Source organism: Vidua macroura, chromosome 2 (genome assembly GCF_024509145.1).
Source record: "Vidua macroura isolate BioBank_ID:100142 chromosome 2, ASM2450914v1, whole genome shotgun sequence".
In the NCBI taxonomy this organism is placed as follows: domain Eukaryota; kingdom Metazoa; phylum Chordata; class Aves; order Passeriformes; family Viduidae; genus Vidua; species Vidua macroura.
In genome coordinates this window covers 91,414,315-91,427,854 of record NC_071572.1, presented here as the reverse complement: position 1 = coordinate 91,427,854, position 13,540 = coordinate 91,414,315, and the positions used below count along the sequence as shown (strand labels likewise).

At 39.4% G+C, this 13,540-nt stretch overlaps 1 protein-coding gene and 1 long non-coding RNA gene across 6 annotated transcripts in view; both read left to right on the top strand.

The window, feature by feature from the left end:
• The window catches only part of SPATA13 (spermatogenesis associated 13), a 170,920-nt gene that overhangs the window by 59,359 nt on the left and 98,021 nt on the right, over positions 1 to 13,540 (top strand). The gene's annotated exons all lie outside the window — the stretch shown is intronic.
• Positions 7,707 to 11,820, top strand: LOC128803290 (uncharacterized). Of its 3 annotated transcripts, XR_008435679.1 has the most exons (5): positions 7,707 to 7,790; positions 8,275 to 8,311; positions 10,235 to 10,409; positions 10,500 to 10,658; positions 11,661 to 11,820. It is a non-coding gene; the product is annotated as an uncharacterized LOC128803290 (long non-coding RNA). The 3 variants fall into 3 exon arrangements; XR_008435677.1 differs by lacking the exon at positions 10,500 to 10,658; XR_008435678.1 differs by lacking the exon at positions 10,500 to 10,658 and having other exon boundaries at positions 7,717 to 7,764.

The window sequence follows — 13,540 nt, the reverse complement described above, 5'->3', positions numbered from 1 at the left end:
AAAGGACAAGAAAGTAAAATTTAATGCAGAGACCCTCACTTTCTTTGTAACCTGAATTTTTAGGGAGAGATTTCAAAGGGGCACACTCACATTTCTCATTTCTGTTGTCAAATGAAATGTAAAAATGACAGCATGATGTATAATTTTTTTACTTAAATTATTCCTCTGATAGAAAGGATCAGCCCGCATAGTCTAAAAAGTATAGTACAGGACCTTTGGCTTGCTTTAATAATAAAATATTAAGATTTCTCCAATACTTGTAAATTAGAGGAATTTGCAGAGCCAATCTTAGAAAAAGACAAACATTGTCTGATTTATCTTGCTGCCTAAAGATAATGCTATTTGCCAAAGTATCTGTATTGAACACTTCCAGAAAAATTATTGATGAGAAAAAAAATTGACAAACATTTTCCCCTTGCTGTTGAATTGTCTGTGGATTTATTATATTTATTCTCAGTTTAAAATTTATTTACTTAGTGATTTTTGAAGATAACCTTTCTTTTTATGCTTTGTTACTTAGAAGAATTCATTGCATCAGTGACTCCCAGACTCTTCTGAGTGAGCCTCCCACCCACAGTCTCATCTTCTTCCCTGCCCCCTCCATTCCCAGCAGCTCTGTAAGTCTGGGAGATGAAAGAAGGGGGAGGGTTGTACCATAAACCATCTGGCAGCAGTTGTTTTTGCTGTCTTGTGTCACTTTCTGCCCCTTTGCTATTACCTGAAGGGAGTCTGCCAGCAGTGCTGGGGCCTCTGTGCTTCCCAGCCTCGGGTGCAGGGGAGGCAGTGCATGGCTCCGGCTCCCTCCTTCACCCTTCCTGGATCCAGCTTTCACCCGGTGCTCCGTGCTGAGGATCCAGTATGCCTCTGTATGGAGGGACTGAGGGAATAAGGGGTACATTCTGGTTTGGAGTGGTTTAGAGTACCTACCTCTCCAGCTGTTGCTGTAAGAGCACTGTTAACATGCCAGAGCTGAACTGTAGGGAGAACACAGCATATGAATGATTTTTGCCACCCAGGCTTATCTTATTGTCTTCTGAGTTTCTGATCATAACTCTTAAAATCTGGTTTCTGGTAAAGCAGAGTCTCTGTGCTTTAAATGTGTTCCCTGCACAAATCCATTGTATTTATCAATGTAATTGTTTGCACTAATTCCATGGCTGCATATGTAGCTATTTCTGGGACCTTGACATTTGAATGTATTTTGGTTTTGACTGGTAGAGATGTAATCTCTTCTTTTTGAAACTTAGGCACTCATTTTAAAATTACTATAGTTCTTCCTTGCTTCTTGCCTTTGCCTGGCACGTCTCCTCAGCTTATAAAGTTTTAATGGTTTGGGGATTGTCTCTTGCCTTCTGTCTGCTTACGAATACCACTGAGCCAAATCTGAATAGGAATTTCTAAGGGCAACCATAGCACAAGCATTAGAGTAGTGGTCACAGCAATTGCTACAAGAGCTGTAGAAACAGAACATAACAAGAAAACACAGTTATAACCTGTTTAGGTGTAAGTAAAAATTGCAGCATAGCTTTTTGCAGGGTTTGGTAAACTGAACTCAGGTATTACATTTCACCTAGACTATGGAGTGAATTAGTTAATAGCTGGGGATGGTACTTACACTCTATTAATGAATTATGCTGTTTGGTGGTTATATAGGAAAGGATTACCAACCTCATGAATTTTATCCAGTGTGATTGATTGCCTGCCTGACTGTTTAATGTGAAGTCCCTGATTAGTCAGCCTCCCAGATGGTTTTTCTCTCCTTTTACATTTCTATTTAGATATCCTTTATCTATTTCTTTTTATATGATTTTTTTCCACTTATATTTTCTTCAATAAAGAATTCTTTCTTCCTCCCAGCCCCTTCTAATTCATTCCACAGTTTAAATGACGAATATAAAATGCTAGATTTGAAAACTCTGGTAAACTGCAAGAGGACTGACAACACCAAAGTGCACAATGTCTTCCCCACACTGTGAGGCACTGGAAGATAACTGCTAATAATCTACCATCTGTTTATAAGATACACATAGGTCATAATTCTAAAAACTTTTATGGCATGATATGAGTTTATTTGCCTGGGTAATTCCAGTGAAGTAAATGGAAATATATACAGCAGTAAAGTACCTCAGAGTAAATTTACACACAAGCTGTATCAAGCAGGGAAAAGTCATGGGCTTACGCACAAGGTCCCAGTTGTGCCAGCCTGTTAGGATGTTCCCCTGTGTGGGTCAGGGGCAGATAAGCCAGCACTTGCTCTGCACCCAGACAGTGTGCATGGAGCCCTTTGTGGGACGGTAGGCAAGCATAATGGTGTGGATATGGTCAAAGTATGCAACTTGACTTCATGGCAAGAGACCAAACTCTGCCACTTCGCTGTACTCAAAAAATATATCTTTGGAAGCCACTGCTGTATAAAAGGAAGCTGCAAAACCCACAAGATCCATGAAGTTCTGTGTCCACAGATAGGTTAGGTGTTTGTGTCAGTTTTCATAACTCTGCCTGTCCTGAGTAGTTGAAATTATGCTCTACTTATGTACATTTTTCCAATATGATTTTGGTTTTTTTCTGAGCTTTCTGGAGCTTTTTGAAACTGTCCTGCCTTTTGTCCTCATTCCTTCCAGCACACGAGCTTTATGACACCCAGAAGCCCCAGCTAGCTCTCTGAGTGTGGCTTCCCCTGTTGAATTTCCAGCTCAAATATAGAAAGAAATCAAGTAACTTAGACAGTGTAAAAATTTCAGATACATTTTGTGATGCAAGGTAGTTGGGCTGTGGAGTTTAGTTCATCAGTGATGATTCTGACCCACTTCTCAGGACAAGAATGGAAAACCTGTTCTCTTTGCTGAAACTACTTATGAACTAATGTCTTTTTACAGAGAATGGACCTTTTCTTGTTCTTGTTCTTGTTCTGTTCCACCTTTCCTGAAAATGTCATCTCGAGTCATATTCATTAATGCTTTTCAATAAATGCAGAAAATATAATTAAATGTTCTTATTACAGGCTGCATAAAATTAGGAATTGTCTGAATATTTTTTAATTACTTCTCTGCAGAAAGAGTGAGCCATCAGCCTTGTTTTAATCCTCTCTCTTGGTAAATGAGCTTATTGCTCTGCTAAATGACCAGTACAGAGAGAAATATTGTGAGGCGGTCATATATATATATATATATATTCTCTCACAGCTATTAATGTGATGAGCTGGAAAACAAGCTCTGACACTAAGAAAGATGGTTTTCTGAAGGGATTTTGAATCCCAGCCCAATCCTAAGGTCTAAGGCAGTTTTAAATGATGTTATTTGCTTTTATTATTTAGTACTTTCATACTGTTCATCACTATTTTATTTTATTTATTCTTTTTCTAAGAGTAATATCAGATCATTTGGATAAAGTGATCAAGAAGATTTGCTTATAACACAGTGTGTTGATAGTAGCCTGTCAGCTTTACCATGGTACTTTTGCAGCCATGCATGTACAAATAGACATCAAAAGACTATAATAAATTAAAATTATAGAGAGAACTTTTGAAGGAGCTAGAAAAACTTCATATCTCAGTGTTGTTTCCTTTTGATATCAACACGCAGGCATACAGGAGTCTTCTTAGTAAAAAGGTTATGGGACTATGGCTGCATGAATATTTAAGAAGGGAATTAAAATAAGAGAGAAATGGATACTGCAATTGACAAAATATTTCTAGTAACTGGTAATACAGAGGAAGAGATGGCAATTTTGCATAGTGTATCATAGGATAAAAATAACAATGATTTCAAATAAATTATTTGGTACTAAGAAGAATGTCTTAACTATAATTTTGTCCTATTTTATAAAATTTTCAGTGCTTACTTCAGAAAAGATAGAATTTGCATATCTCTTAGTCAGTCTTTGACATAACTGACATATTTCATGTATGTTTTCTTTTTCTTTCATTCTTTCCCCTGATAATCAGTCAGTGGTGGCAAAACCACTGTCATTGCTATTCTTTTAATGGAATTGTCACACAAAATGCATCAATTTGGAACTTTAACTTGTTTCAGGAAACTCCATATTGTTTGAAACTTTGGTTTCATCTTTTTTTTTTTTTATTTGTAGAAGACAAGCTCTTTAATACCCAGAGTGTTAACACACACCTAGTTCACAAAGCATGAATTTACCAATACATATCATACACATGCAATGCAAGTTTTCTTTCATAGTTCAGACAGTCCTAAAGAACCAAACACATAAATTTCAGACTGAAGAACATTGTTAAGTTAGTCTCTATTTAATGCAGAATGTAAAAGTTCTTTTATAATGTACTGAAAACAACACAGTAAAATGAGAGGAACATTTTCAAGAACAAGATATGTTAATATCTACCCCAGGAAAACACAATTCCAGATTACCAAATTTGAATGACACCCAATTTTTAAGATCTTAGTCCATCAAAGGATATCAATCACTCTTCCAAAGGCAGCCTTGCCTGAGGAGGTTCACAAGTTTTCAGAAGAAACACTCATTAGTGATGGGATTGGATTCCTCATCAAGGCACTATTTTTCCTCACTTAATTGCTAATGGACACATACAAATCCCATTTGAACCCATTGAATCTTGGAAATACTGTGGAAAATAGTTTGGAATGTCAATATTTCAAGATGACCCAGTGTTACCAATTCCTGGCTGACACAGTGTAAGTCAGTGAACAAATCAATTATTTTTTCTGTTATGCTCCCCCTAAAGCAAATGAAACTTGTATCCTGAAGGTCCACCCTCCTTACTTTCCAGAGCATTACTGAAGAGTATTTGCTGTGGGCCTTGTGGGTCTTGCTGCCCCACACAACAGGGGGGGCAAACACAGTGGATGGGCAGGATCCCTGGAGGAAAGCTGGCACAAAAGGACCCCACTGTGAAGCAGTTCCTCAGTCTGTCTCAAAACTAAACCTAGACGGTCAAGGATCATTTGTAATAGAAATACAAAATTTCTTCCCTTTCCATGACAAAGTTTGACTTTTTATACAAGTGGTATATTGGAATTGCTCTCCTCATGAGTTTGAGGAGCAGGAGACAATCTGTGTGTAAGTTTCCCACAGGGATACCTGGATTGTAAAGGAATGCTAAGCAGAGCTGCAGACAAAATAATGTGATTAATTTTGACTCAAGAGTTGGAAAAATATGTCCTCCATCACTACAAAAATAACTCAAAATTTGTTAAGATATCTTCTATCCACCTTCGACTGTTTCCTTATTAAACGTTGCAGATATTACAAGTGGTCCGCTGGCAGTTTAATTACTGGTGTATACTAAGGCAGGTCAGGAAACACAGTATTCACAAAGACAATTGCTAAAAAGGTACATGGTCCACTTCAGCTGTTCACTATTGCTAGGGCTGGTGAGGATATACTGGGAAACTGGTATCTTAGTGCAAAAAAAGGTAGATAAACTCACAGGTTTTGTTTCCCAGGCTGTGAAAAATGGGTAAAATTTCTATTTGCCCAAGTAAAGTTGGTAAACTCTGATCACCTTCACCTGCACAATTGCTTTTGGCAGGAACTCTGGAAAGTTTTCATGGAAAAGGGCTAGCATAGCTGCAGGATCAAGAGATGAATGTCTATCTGCTCTTTCTGCAGATAACTGAAAACATGTGCCCAAGATGATAGACTTGTATTGAGTATTGTTATTATAGCTTGATTAAGTGGAAAAGTAAAATAATGGCCATTAGCATACATTGGCTGTACGTTGTAGGGAAACAAACTTCACATTTTGCGTTCCTGCCTCTTTCAAGTTAATATTCCACAAATGTGAGATAGTAACTTTCACCAGGAAGTGAATTCAGTTATAATCTTAGGATATAGTTAATATTTTTTTACCAAGTAAATTTCCATGGGAAAAAAATAAAGATATGGAAAATATGAAAAAATATGAGAAAAGAAGATTTTGGAAAGCAAACTACATGAAAGAAACTTAGTTTTAATGTAGTTAGCTAATTAAATCTGTTTTAATGACTCATAAAATCAGAAGTGTTTCTTCAATTTAGAAAAAGGGATGAAAGGCCATTCAAGGACTTGCAGGTGATGATACTTTTCTCACATGATATTATACTTGTAAGCAACTTCCTCATAGTTACAGCTGGGGCACTAAAATATGATTATGGTTGAGGTGAGAGTGTCTTTTGCATGTTATAGCAACACTGCAGGAAAATATAAGTATCTCACTTCCACCCAAAAAGTGCTAGACTATCTGAACTCTGGGAGTATTGTTTTGAATCTTGCTTTTCACTCATGTACAATGAAGGCTTCATCCAGCAGCAAGCTACAGTTCCATCATTAATCATGTGCATTTTAATAATTCTGATTTTTAAAATTTACATAGATGGATAGTAATCAACAATATAAAAACGTCGGGAGTGTAAATGGTGCTTTAAAATGTGTTGCAGAAGAATATTGAGTGATTAAGCTGTACTTCTTTATGCAGTCATATTTTGAGGGTTGAGACAAACCCTTTGAGCCCTGCCTGTTGCTAATAGACACCCTGGTGGAGTATTTTGCTCTCAAAGCCCAGAACTTCTGGGTTTTTTCTAAGTGCTTTTATGCTATTAAACTTCTTGCCCTTGACAGTTCTTGAGTGAACATAATCCAAGACACACCACACTTTCTGACAGCCTCTTTTAAAAGGCATTCCAATGCATTTTTCATACTTCATCTTTCATGCAGCCTTAATCATCTTCCCTTGAAAGAGAAATTATACTGCTCACTTACGGCATTTCTAAGTTTACAGTTCTTTGTTTAAGTTCTCACTTTTTTAGACTGACAGTCAATTTCTAAGGAGATAATTGAGTTCTAGTTATGTAAGCTTTGAGTTGCTTTTTAGGAGATTTGATTGGGGTTTTTTGGGAATTTTGCAGTTACACAACTTTTTTATATTTTTAGGAGCTTTGGTTTTATTTTTGTGGGAATTTTGCAGGCTATCTACCAGTTCTGCTTTGTAGTTAAAATGATATAGTAGTGTTACAAAAAATACCCTTAATGATGTGTTTGAAAACTACATGGTGTCAGTTCTGTTTGCAAAATAAGTCAACATAAGATTCTATAAGGAATCAGCCTCAAAAATGATGTCATAAAGATTTACCTGGTGTCAGCTGAGCTTTAGTTTATTGTTGTATTAGATGAGGCAGTACTCAGATGTGTAGCATTTGTGTGCCACACTGTTCTCACAGCACCACTACCATAAAGGAATTTAAATGTACAGATTCTATACAGTGCTGACTCTTTGGGCTTTGTGCAGTTGTCAAGGGAACTTTGAGCTACCGAAACTTGTCACTGTCAGATGAAAGAAATTGGCCCTTCCTGCCTTCCTGTCTGTCCATTTCTGCTCCAGGGCTGTCTAACCACTGAGCTAGCACAAGTTTCTTTGGCCTTACATTGGAGTGGACTGATGAAACACTCCAGGTAAAATTATACTGTCCTAAAAACTATTTGGGAACAGCTTTAGTGAACTGGGTGAATTAAATTGAATAATCTTATTTGACTCAGCCTATTAAGTGCAGTAGATAAAATAATTTCTACAGGAGCTCTTGCAACTCTGATAATTGAATCTTGACGTTACAGAAGGGCTAATACAAAAGCACAGCCACTGGCCCCTCTTACAATTCTTTGCAGCAAGGTCATAATGGCAGGGGGAGGGGACATGGGGAACCATCTCCTGACTACATGCCCCTGGAAACATTGTTCATGGACACAGAGACACTCACAATGCTGATACCTGCAGATGGTACCAGTGTGCTCCATGAACAGGTGCTTGCCACACTGGTTAAACAAGGGTAACTTCCCTCACATTTATTCAAGTGCTGTTAACTGCACAGGAGGAAGACGGAGCCAGGCTACGGCTTTCCTCCCGTACAGCATAGTCACTGGGAGTCCTGCAGCGAACCTCGGAGGCGCGGCGAGCCTGCTGCCTTCCACCCTGCAGGGGCACAGGCGGCGATGTGCCAGCGGGGCTGGCCCCGGCAGAATAGGGACGGGGCTTGTTTCACGCACACTCCCTCAGACACATCTCTTGCGGCGGCCTAACGCATCCCTCCAGGGGCTTTGCCAAGACTAGTTTCTTCCTAGACCTGTGGTTCAGGGAATAGGCAACAAGTATAATTAAAACTGCTTCTACTTATTTCCTGAGAACTGAGCTTCTCTAGCTTCCAGCTGTGTTCCCCACTAGAAGATGTGCCAGCTGAAATTGCAATTATCTTCCCTACAGCTGAAAAGGTAGAAGAAAGCATTGTGTCTCAGTATTGTTTTTCTGCTCCTTAGGAACCTGAGAACTTTTCTGGGCTGCCAGACCACTAAGGTAAGCCTTATGGTGTCCCAGGACATGCATCAGCATAAACTGAATTCCTCAGAGTTTTGTTTGGGTGTGCATGTGTTTGTCCTGAAAACATACCTGCTTCCTCACTTTTTTGAGGAAAGCTTGCACTGGCTTTGGGTGTTCTCCTGCTTGGTCATGTGCTGGACCCATGTCCCAGACAACTCTTGCAGGGCATCATCCTATGGACAACCATGGCTTTGTGGTGTGGGACAGGATGATAGCCCTTCCCATCATAATCACATGAGGAGGCATGAGGACCCAGTTCTGAGCCCTCAGTGTCCCTTTCTTTCTTCATAAGCTGTGTGTCCTGGCAAAGCAAGACTTTGACAGGTCTATCACATCCACTGAGTTCAGTGGGAGTCTTACTTCATGTTCATATGATTTCTTCCCAGCATGTTTGTAACTTGCTGCTGCTGTGAATTTCAGTAACCTTACTTTACTCCCCTGGAAAAAATAATAAAAACAATCAGTCTCTATTATCATACAGCAATTCAACATCCTGACTTTTATGAGCTCACTGTAGGAGTTTAATTAATTAAGGATGATTCTGCATTCTACACAAGGAAGGTTGGCTTTTTTGTTTTCTTTGTCATAAATAGTCTCATATGTTGGAACATTTTGGAAAATGCCAAGGAAATATGTTTCCCTCCCACTTTGAGAATATTCTCCCTCAGCATTTTTATGTCTTGTTTTTATTATCTTCGCCTCCAGTAAAAACCCTAAGATAGGCATGATTTCCAAGGCTTCTGTACAAACAGCCTTCAGTGCCTGTTAGCAGATTTAACAAAAGATTAAAAGCAAGATTAATAGGAAATATGAAAATAAAAAGCTAAATCGATCCTGCCAATATTCTCAGGTCCAAGTTTTGTTTTCCTCACAATGAAAGTATATCTGCTAAAGTGATGCACCCTTCAGTTTTAAAAATTATTTCAATGTAAAATAAAATATTCTATTCAATATGAAATATCACTGCTTTTAGGTTCAATTCTAAAAAGAGGAAGTGACAATGGGAATCATGTGTCACAGCTGAGATCAGCTCTATAGGAGTAAGAGCAGGACAATAATCTCTGGTGACAGGAGAGAAAGAACAGGATAATGTAGCAAGAATCCATATTCCAAGATTGCAGATTTGGGCCCTCTGATCCTGTTAGCAGAGCAGGAGCAAGGACTGTGGTGAGATTCTTCCCAGAGCCCAAACAGCTTTTTCAGATCCATCCTGACAAGCAAAACCTCTGCTCTTCCTGCTCAGTGTAGCAAAGAGAAACTGTCCAGCCAAACCCAGTGAGGCTGCAGAGCCCTGTTGGGTGGCATTTTTCATCCACCTGCCTTGTTTGTAATACGTATAACTCTTGTATGCAGTGCCTGGTTAATTTAGCAATTGAGGTTAAGTGCTAGGCAGTGAAGTGCAAAGTACACCGGTGCTTTTCAAGAAAACTAGAAAAAAGAAGGACTGTTAAAAACTGGAAGCACAATTTCAATTTCTTTAACAGTCACAACTTCATCCATATTTGTGGGTGTACAGAAATCAGAGAAATAAGAAGCACCATGTACTAGTGCAACAAGCCCACCTCCTGCCCACTGTGTCTCTGCCTATTCTCCCAGCAGAGAACACTACTTGGAGGAACGCAAGGTTGGCACAGAAGGGTCTTGGAGAAATGCAAGAAACATCTACTGTGTGCAAGGAGCATGCCTCAGGAGCACAGCAGAGTGTGTCTCAGCAAGGCAAATGAGCACGCCCTGAGCACTGTGCTGGCAGCAGGGCTTTACCAGCACCCACATGGGCACATTTTCAGCTGGCTTAGACGTGTCTGAGCAACTCATAGGCAGTGCAACTGCACTGTTCCCAGTGCTAAGCTGAGGCATGCAGTTCCTTAGTTTTACAGGCCTGAAATTTCCTTCCGATAGGAAATCCTGATACCAAAGCCTCTGCGTGTACCTGAGACCTGGGGCAGAAAGAAAGCCAGCATGAAGGAGCATGTCTTGGCAGTCCAGTAGCTACAGCACTTACCTCAGGAAGGGGTTTGGAGTTCCCTTCTCTACCCTCAAGATTATTTGTGGTTTTATATTTCAAGCATCCAAAGTAAGTCATAGCCTATCTCAAGTGAGAGAACCAAGCTTCTGGTATCAGACAATTAGACACCCTCAGGCCTGCTCCCCTCACATCCCACAGCTCCTGAGGTCCTGGAACAGCAGCCCAGCTGCATTAGGAGGATCCTCCTACCTCTCCCTTCTGCAGCCTTGTGGTAATGAGGATTGTACAGGGGATAAAAGATACGGATGTGAATTCTACTTGGCCAAGGGGTGCAATTAGCTGCCTTAAACAATTAAGGTGAGAATGGTTTCAGGAGACAGGTTATCTGTCTAATAGATGAATATCACTGAGAGGCAGAAGATCACTTGCTTCCATTACTGACTTTATGCCAAACCCACCAGTTATTGGGCAGATTGTAGACACATAAACTCATTAATCCATGAAATGATGAGATGATATGAGATGAGATAAGATGAGATGAGATGAGATGAGATGAGATGAGATGAGATGAGACACCACAAATAATTTCTTGTTGTATAAATTAATTAAATTGTCTGGCAGACAAGTCTGAGAAATTGAAAGAGTGGAAAGGACCACTTTAATCTGGAAAGTGGGTGAGACTTTCCCTTTCAGCAACAGTGGGCCAATGTATTAGGCTTAGAGCTAAATCCCACATTTCCATTTCTGGTGAATCCAGCAGCCACAGATGGGCCACCATTGGCATCTGGAAAACTTTTCGGTTGAGCAGGAAGCTTAGTGTGAAAGTGCTAAAGAAGATGCAGAAATTTCTTCTTTTTTTTTTTTTGCCTTACATACTTAAATTTTGCTTACATCCTATTTTAGACATCAAAATAGGCCTTATTTTGACTTATTTTATTAGGCCTAGTCTCAGCTTTGAGACATTGATTCTTATGCTTCTGCTGCTAAATTAAAGGCTCCCCTAGTTCTTGTGTAACTCCTTTCTGATAAACTAAATAATTTGATCCCTTTAAGTCACTTACTGCAAGGCATTTTCTCCAATGCTTTTGAGGCTTCTTTTCTGTGGCTTTTCCAATTCAGCATAATTTTCATCCTAAATCTTCTCAGTAGATTTGTAAATTATTTTGTTGTTCATTAAAAATGCAACAAAATCCCAGCGCACCCCTGAGGCAACTTGTTACTCTGTGACTGACAAGGTACTAGTCTGACTCCAGAATGTTTTCCTATTAAACATATGCAAAGTCTTTTTGTCCCCACACTTCAGTACATATGAGCAAACCAGAAGTAAAATAACAGTCTGAAAAATTCTCTGCTTCACAGGGAGGATCTGACACCAGAAGACCTGCATATGAAGTTCAAATGCATGGTGATTTTTAGATATTGCCTGGAAACTCTTTTTAAGTGTATTTTTGAGAGACACTTTTGAGTGTGGCAAATTCGTACAGTTAGTCAAAATGATACATATGCCCATAGGATTAAAGCTGTGTGGAAATGAGCAATTGATTGTTCTTGGTAAAACCAAAGTATTTTTCATTGTCTTTTTTTTATTTAAAATGAAAAATGACATCATCATGACATCATATAGATATCTGTTCAATCCAGTGACTCATGTATTTACATGCAAATGTCTGCATTTGGATAAAAACTGAAAGCATAGCAGAAAGCCTTACAACACAGACAAGATCTGATTTCTGAAAGATGCTGACAGTGTCGTGGTGTTCCAGCTGCAAAACCCCTAAAGAAAAATTGTTTGTTCTCACCCTTATGCATTTAGGACATGCACAGGTTGCTTTTACTCTCTTCTTCACTACTTCTTGGTATTTTCTTCCACTAAAGCTATTACACAAAGTGGTCAAGTCTTTCAGTGTCTCAGTCTTTGTCACTATCTAAACAATGCTGATATTTTTATCATGCCCTCTTGGTCTTCTGTGTTTCATGATGATACGCTGGGTTTTACAAAAGTCTTGAGATACATTGCTATTAGTAGAACTGGAGGTGGCTATTCAGCTGCAACAGAAATCTCCCTACCCCTGGGGTGGTGGGAGAGGCTTTGGGAAAGTATAGCTTCTGCAAAAACCCCTCCAGCAGATCAGACTTGCTGGTCGTGGCTGCATATCTTCAATGATAGGGAACTTCACTGGGTCTGCTTATGCTTCTCCACCTGCCAGCAGCACTTCTATTCTTGTTCTGCTGAGCTTTAACTTACTGGAAGTGTGACTTACATTGTGTACATGTGATCTATAGAACTTGCTGATAAATGCCAGAGATAAGGAAATGCCTTCTCTGCAGCCTGCACGTGATGTGCTGCAGCACTGCCTGCTGTGGCACTTCCCTAATGCCACCACAACATGGGTTTGATCATTACAGGTTGTTTTCTGTGTATTATCCTGAACTCAGATAAAAGCCACACATGTCCATATCCATGTCAGGCTCTGCTTTGCTGTCTCCATGCTAAATCATAGCTATGGTTTTGCCAGGTGAGAACACTGGAATCTCTAACTCAGTTGGGTTTGGTATGCTGTGAGACCTGATTAAGGTTTGTACCTCTTAGTGTCCCTCTAAATCAAGGCAATTTAAACTGGCAGTGTTTATGTGCTGAAAATCCAAACCAGACACTTTTAGATGGAAGAGTTACTGACTGGTATAAATTATTCTCGGCTGATCTCAGCACCTGATGCTGTGTTCATATAGCTCTTCCCTAGACGTAGCCGTATTTCATTTGTCCACACGTCTGACTACACACAGTGTGACCTTTATTTAGATTATTTACAGCTAGCCCCACAAATGATAAATTCTGGCTCTATCTCAGATATTCATCTGAGCAGTGAGCATCTAAAAACCGGCTCTACAAGACAGCCAGCCATCTGGAAAAAGAAAAATTCATTTCCAAGATGTAGTAACAAAGCAACCTCCATATATCCTCTTTGGAGTGCTGGCTCACAGCCAACCCTAACTTTCCTATGTAATGTATTGTGAAATATTTGTGGTTCTGTAGCGGTGTTTCCTTTTACTATTTTTCTCCTGGTTAGCTATCTCCTTGGTTGATGAGGATTTAGCCCACCTTTGTAGAACATGAATTATACGCAGTAAAAAGCTTATTTTGGTTGCTTATCCAGTACTGTTTGTCTTTTTTAAAAATGAGTCCACTAGTGATTGATATTGACTGATTTACTATCTGAAACAAATTTACAGAGTTGAGT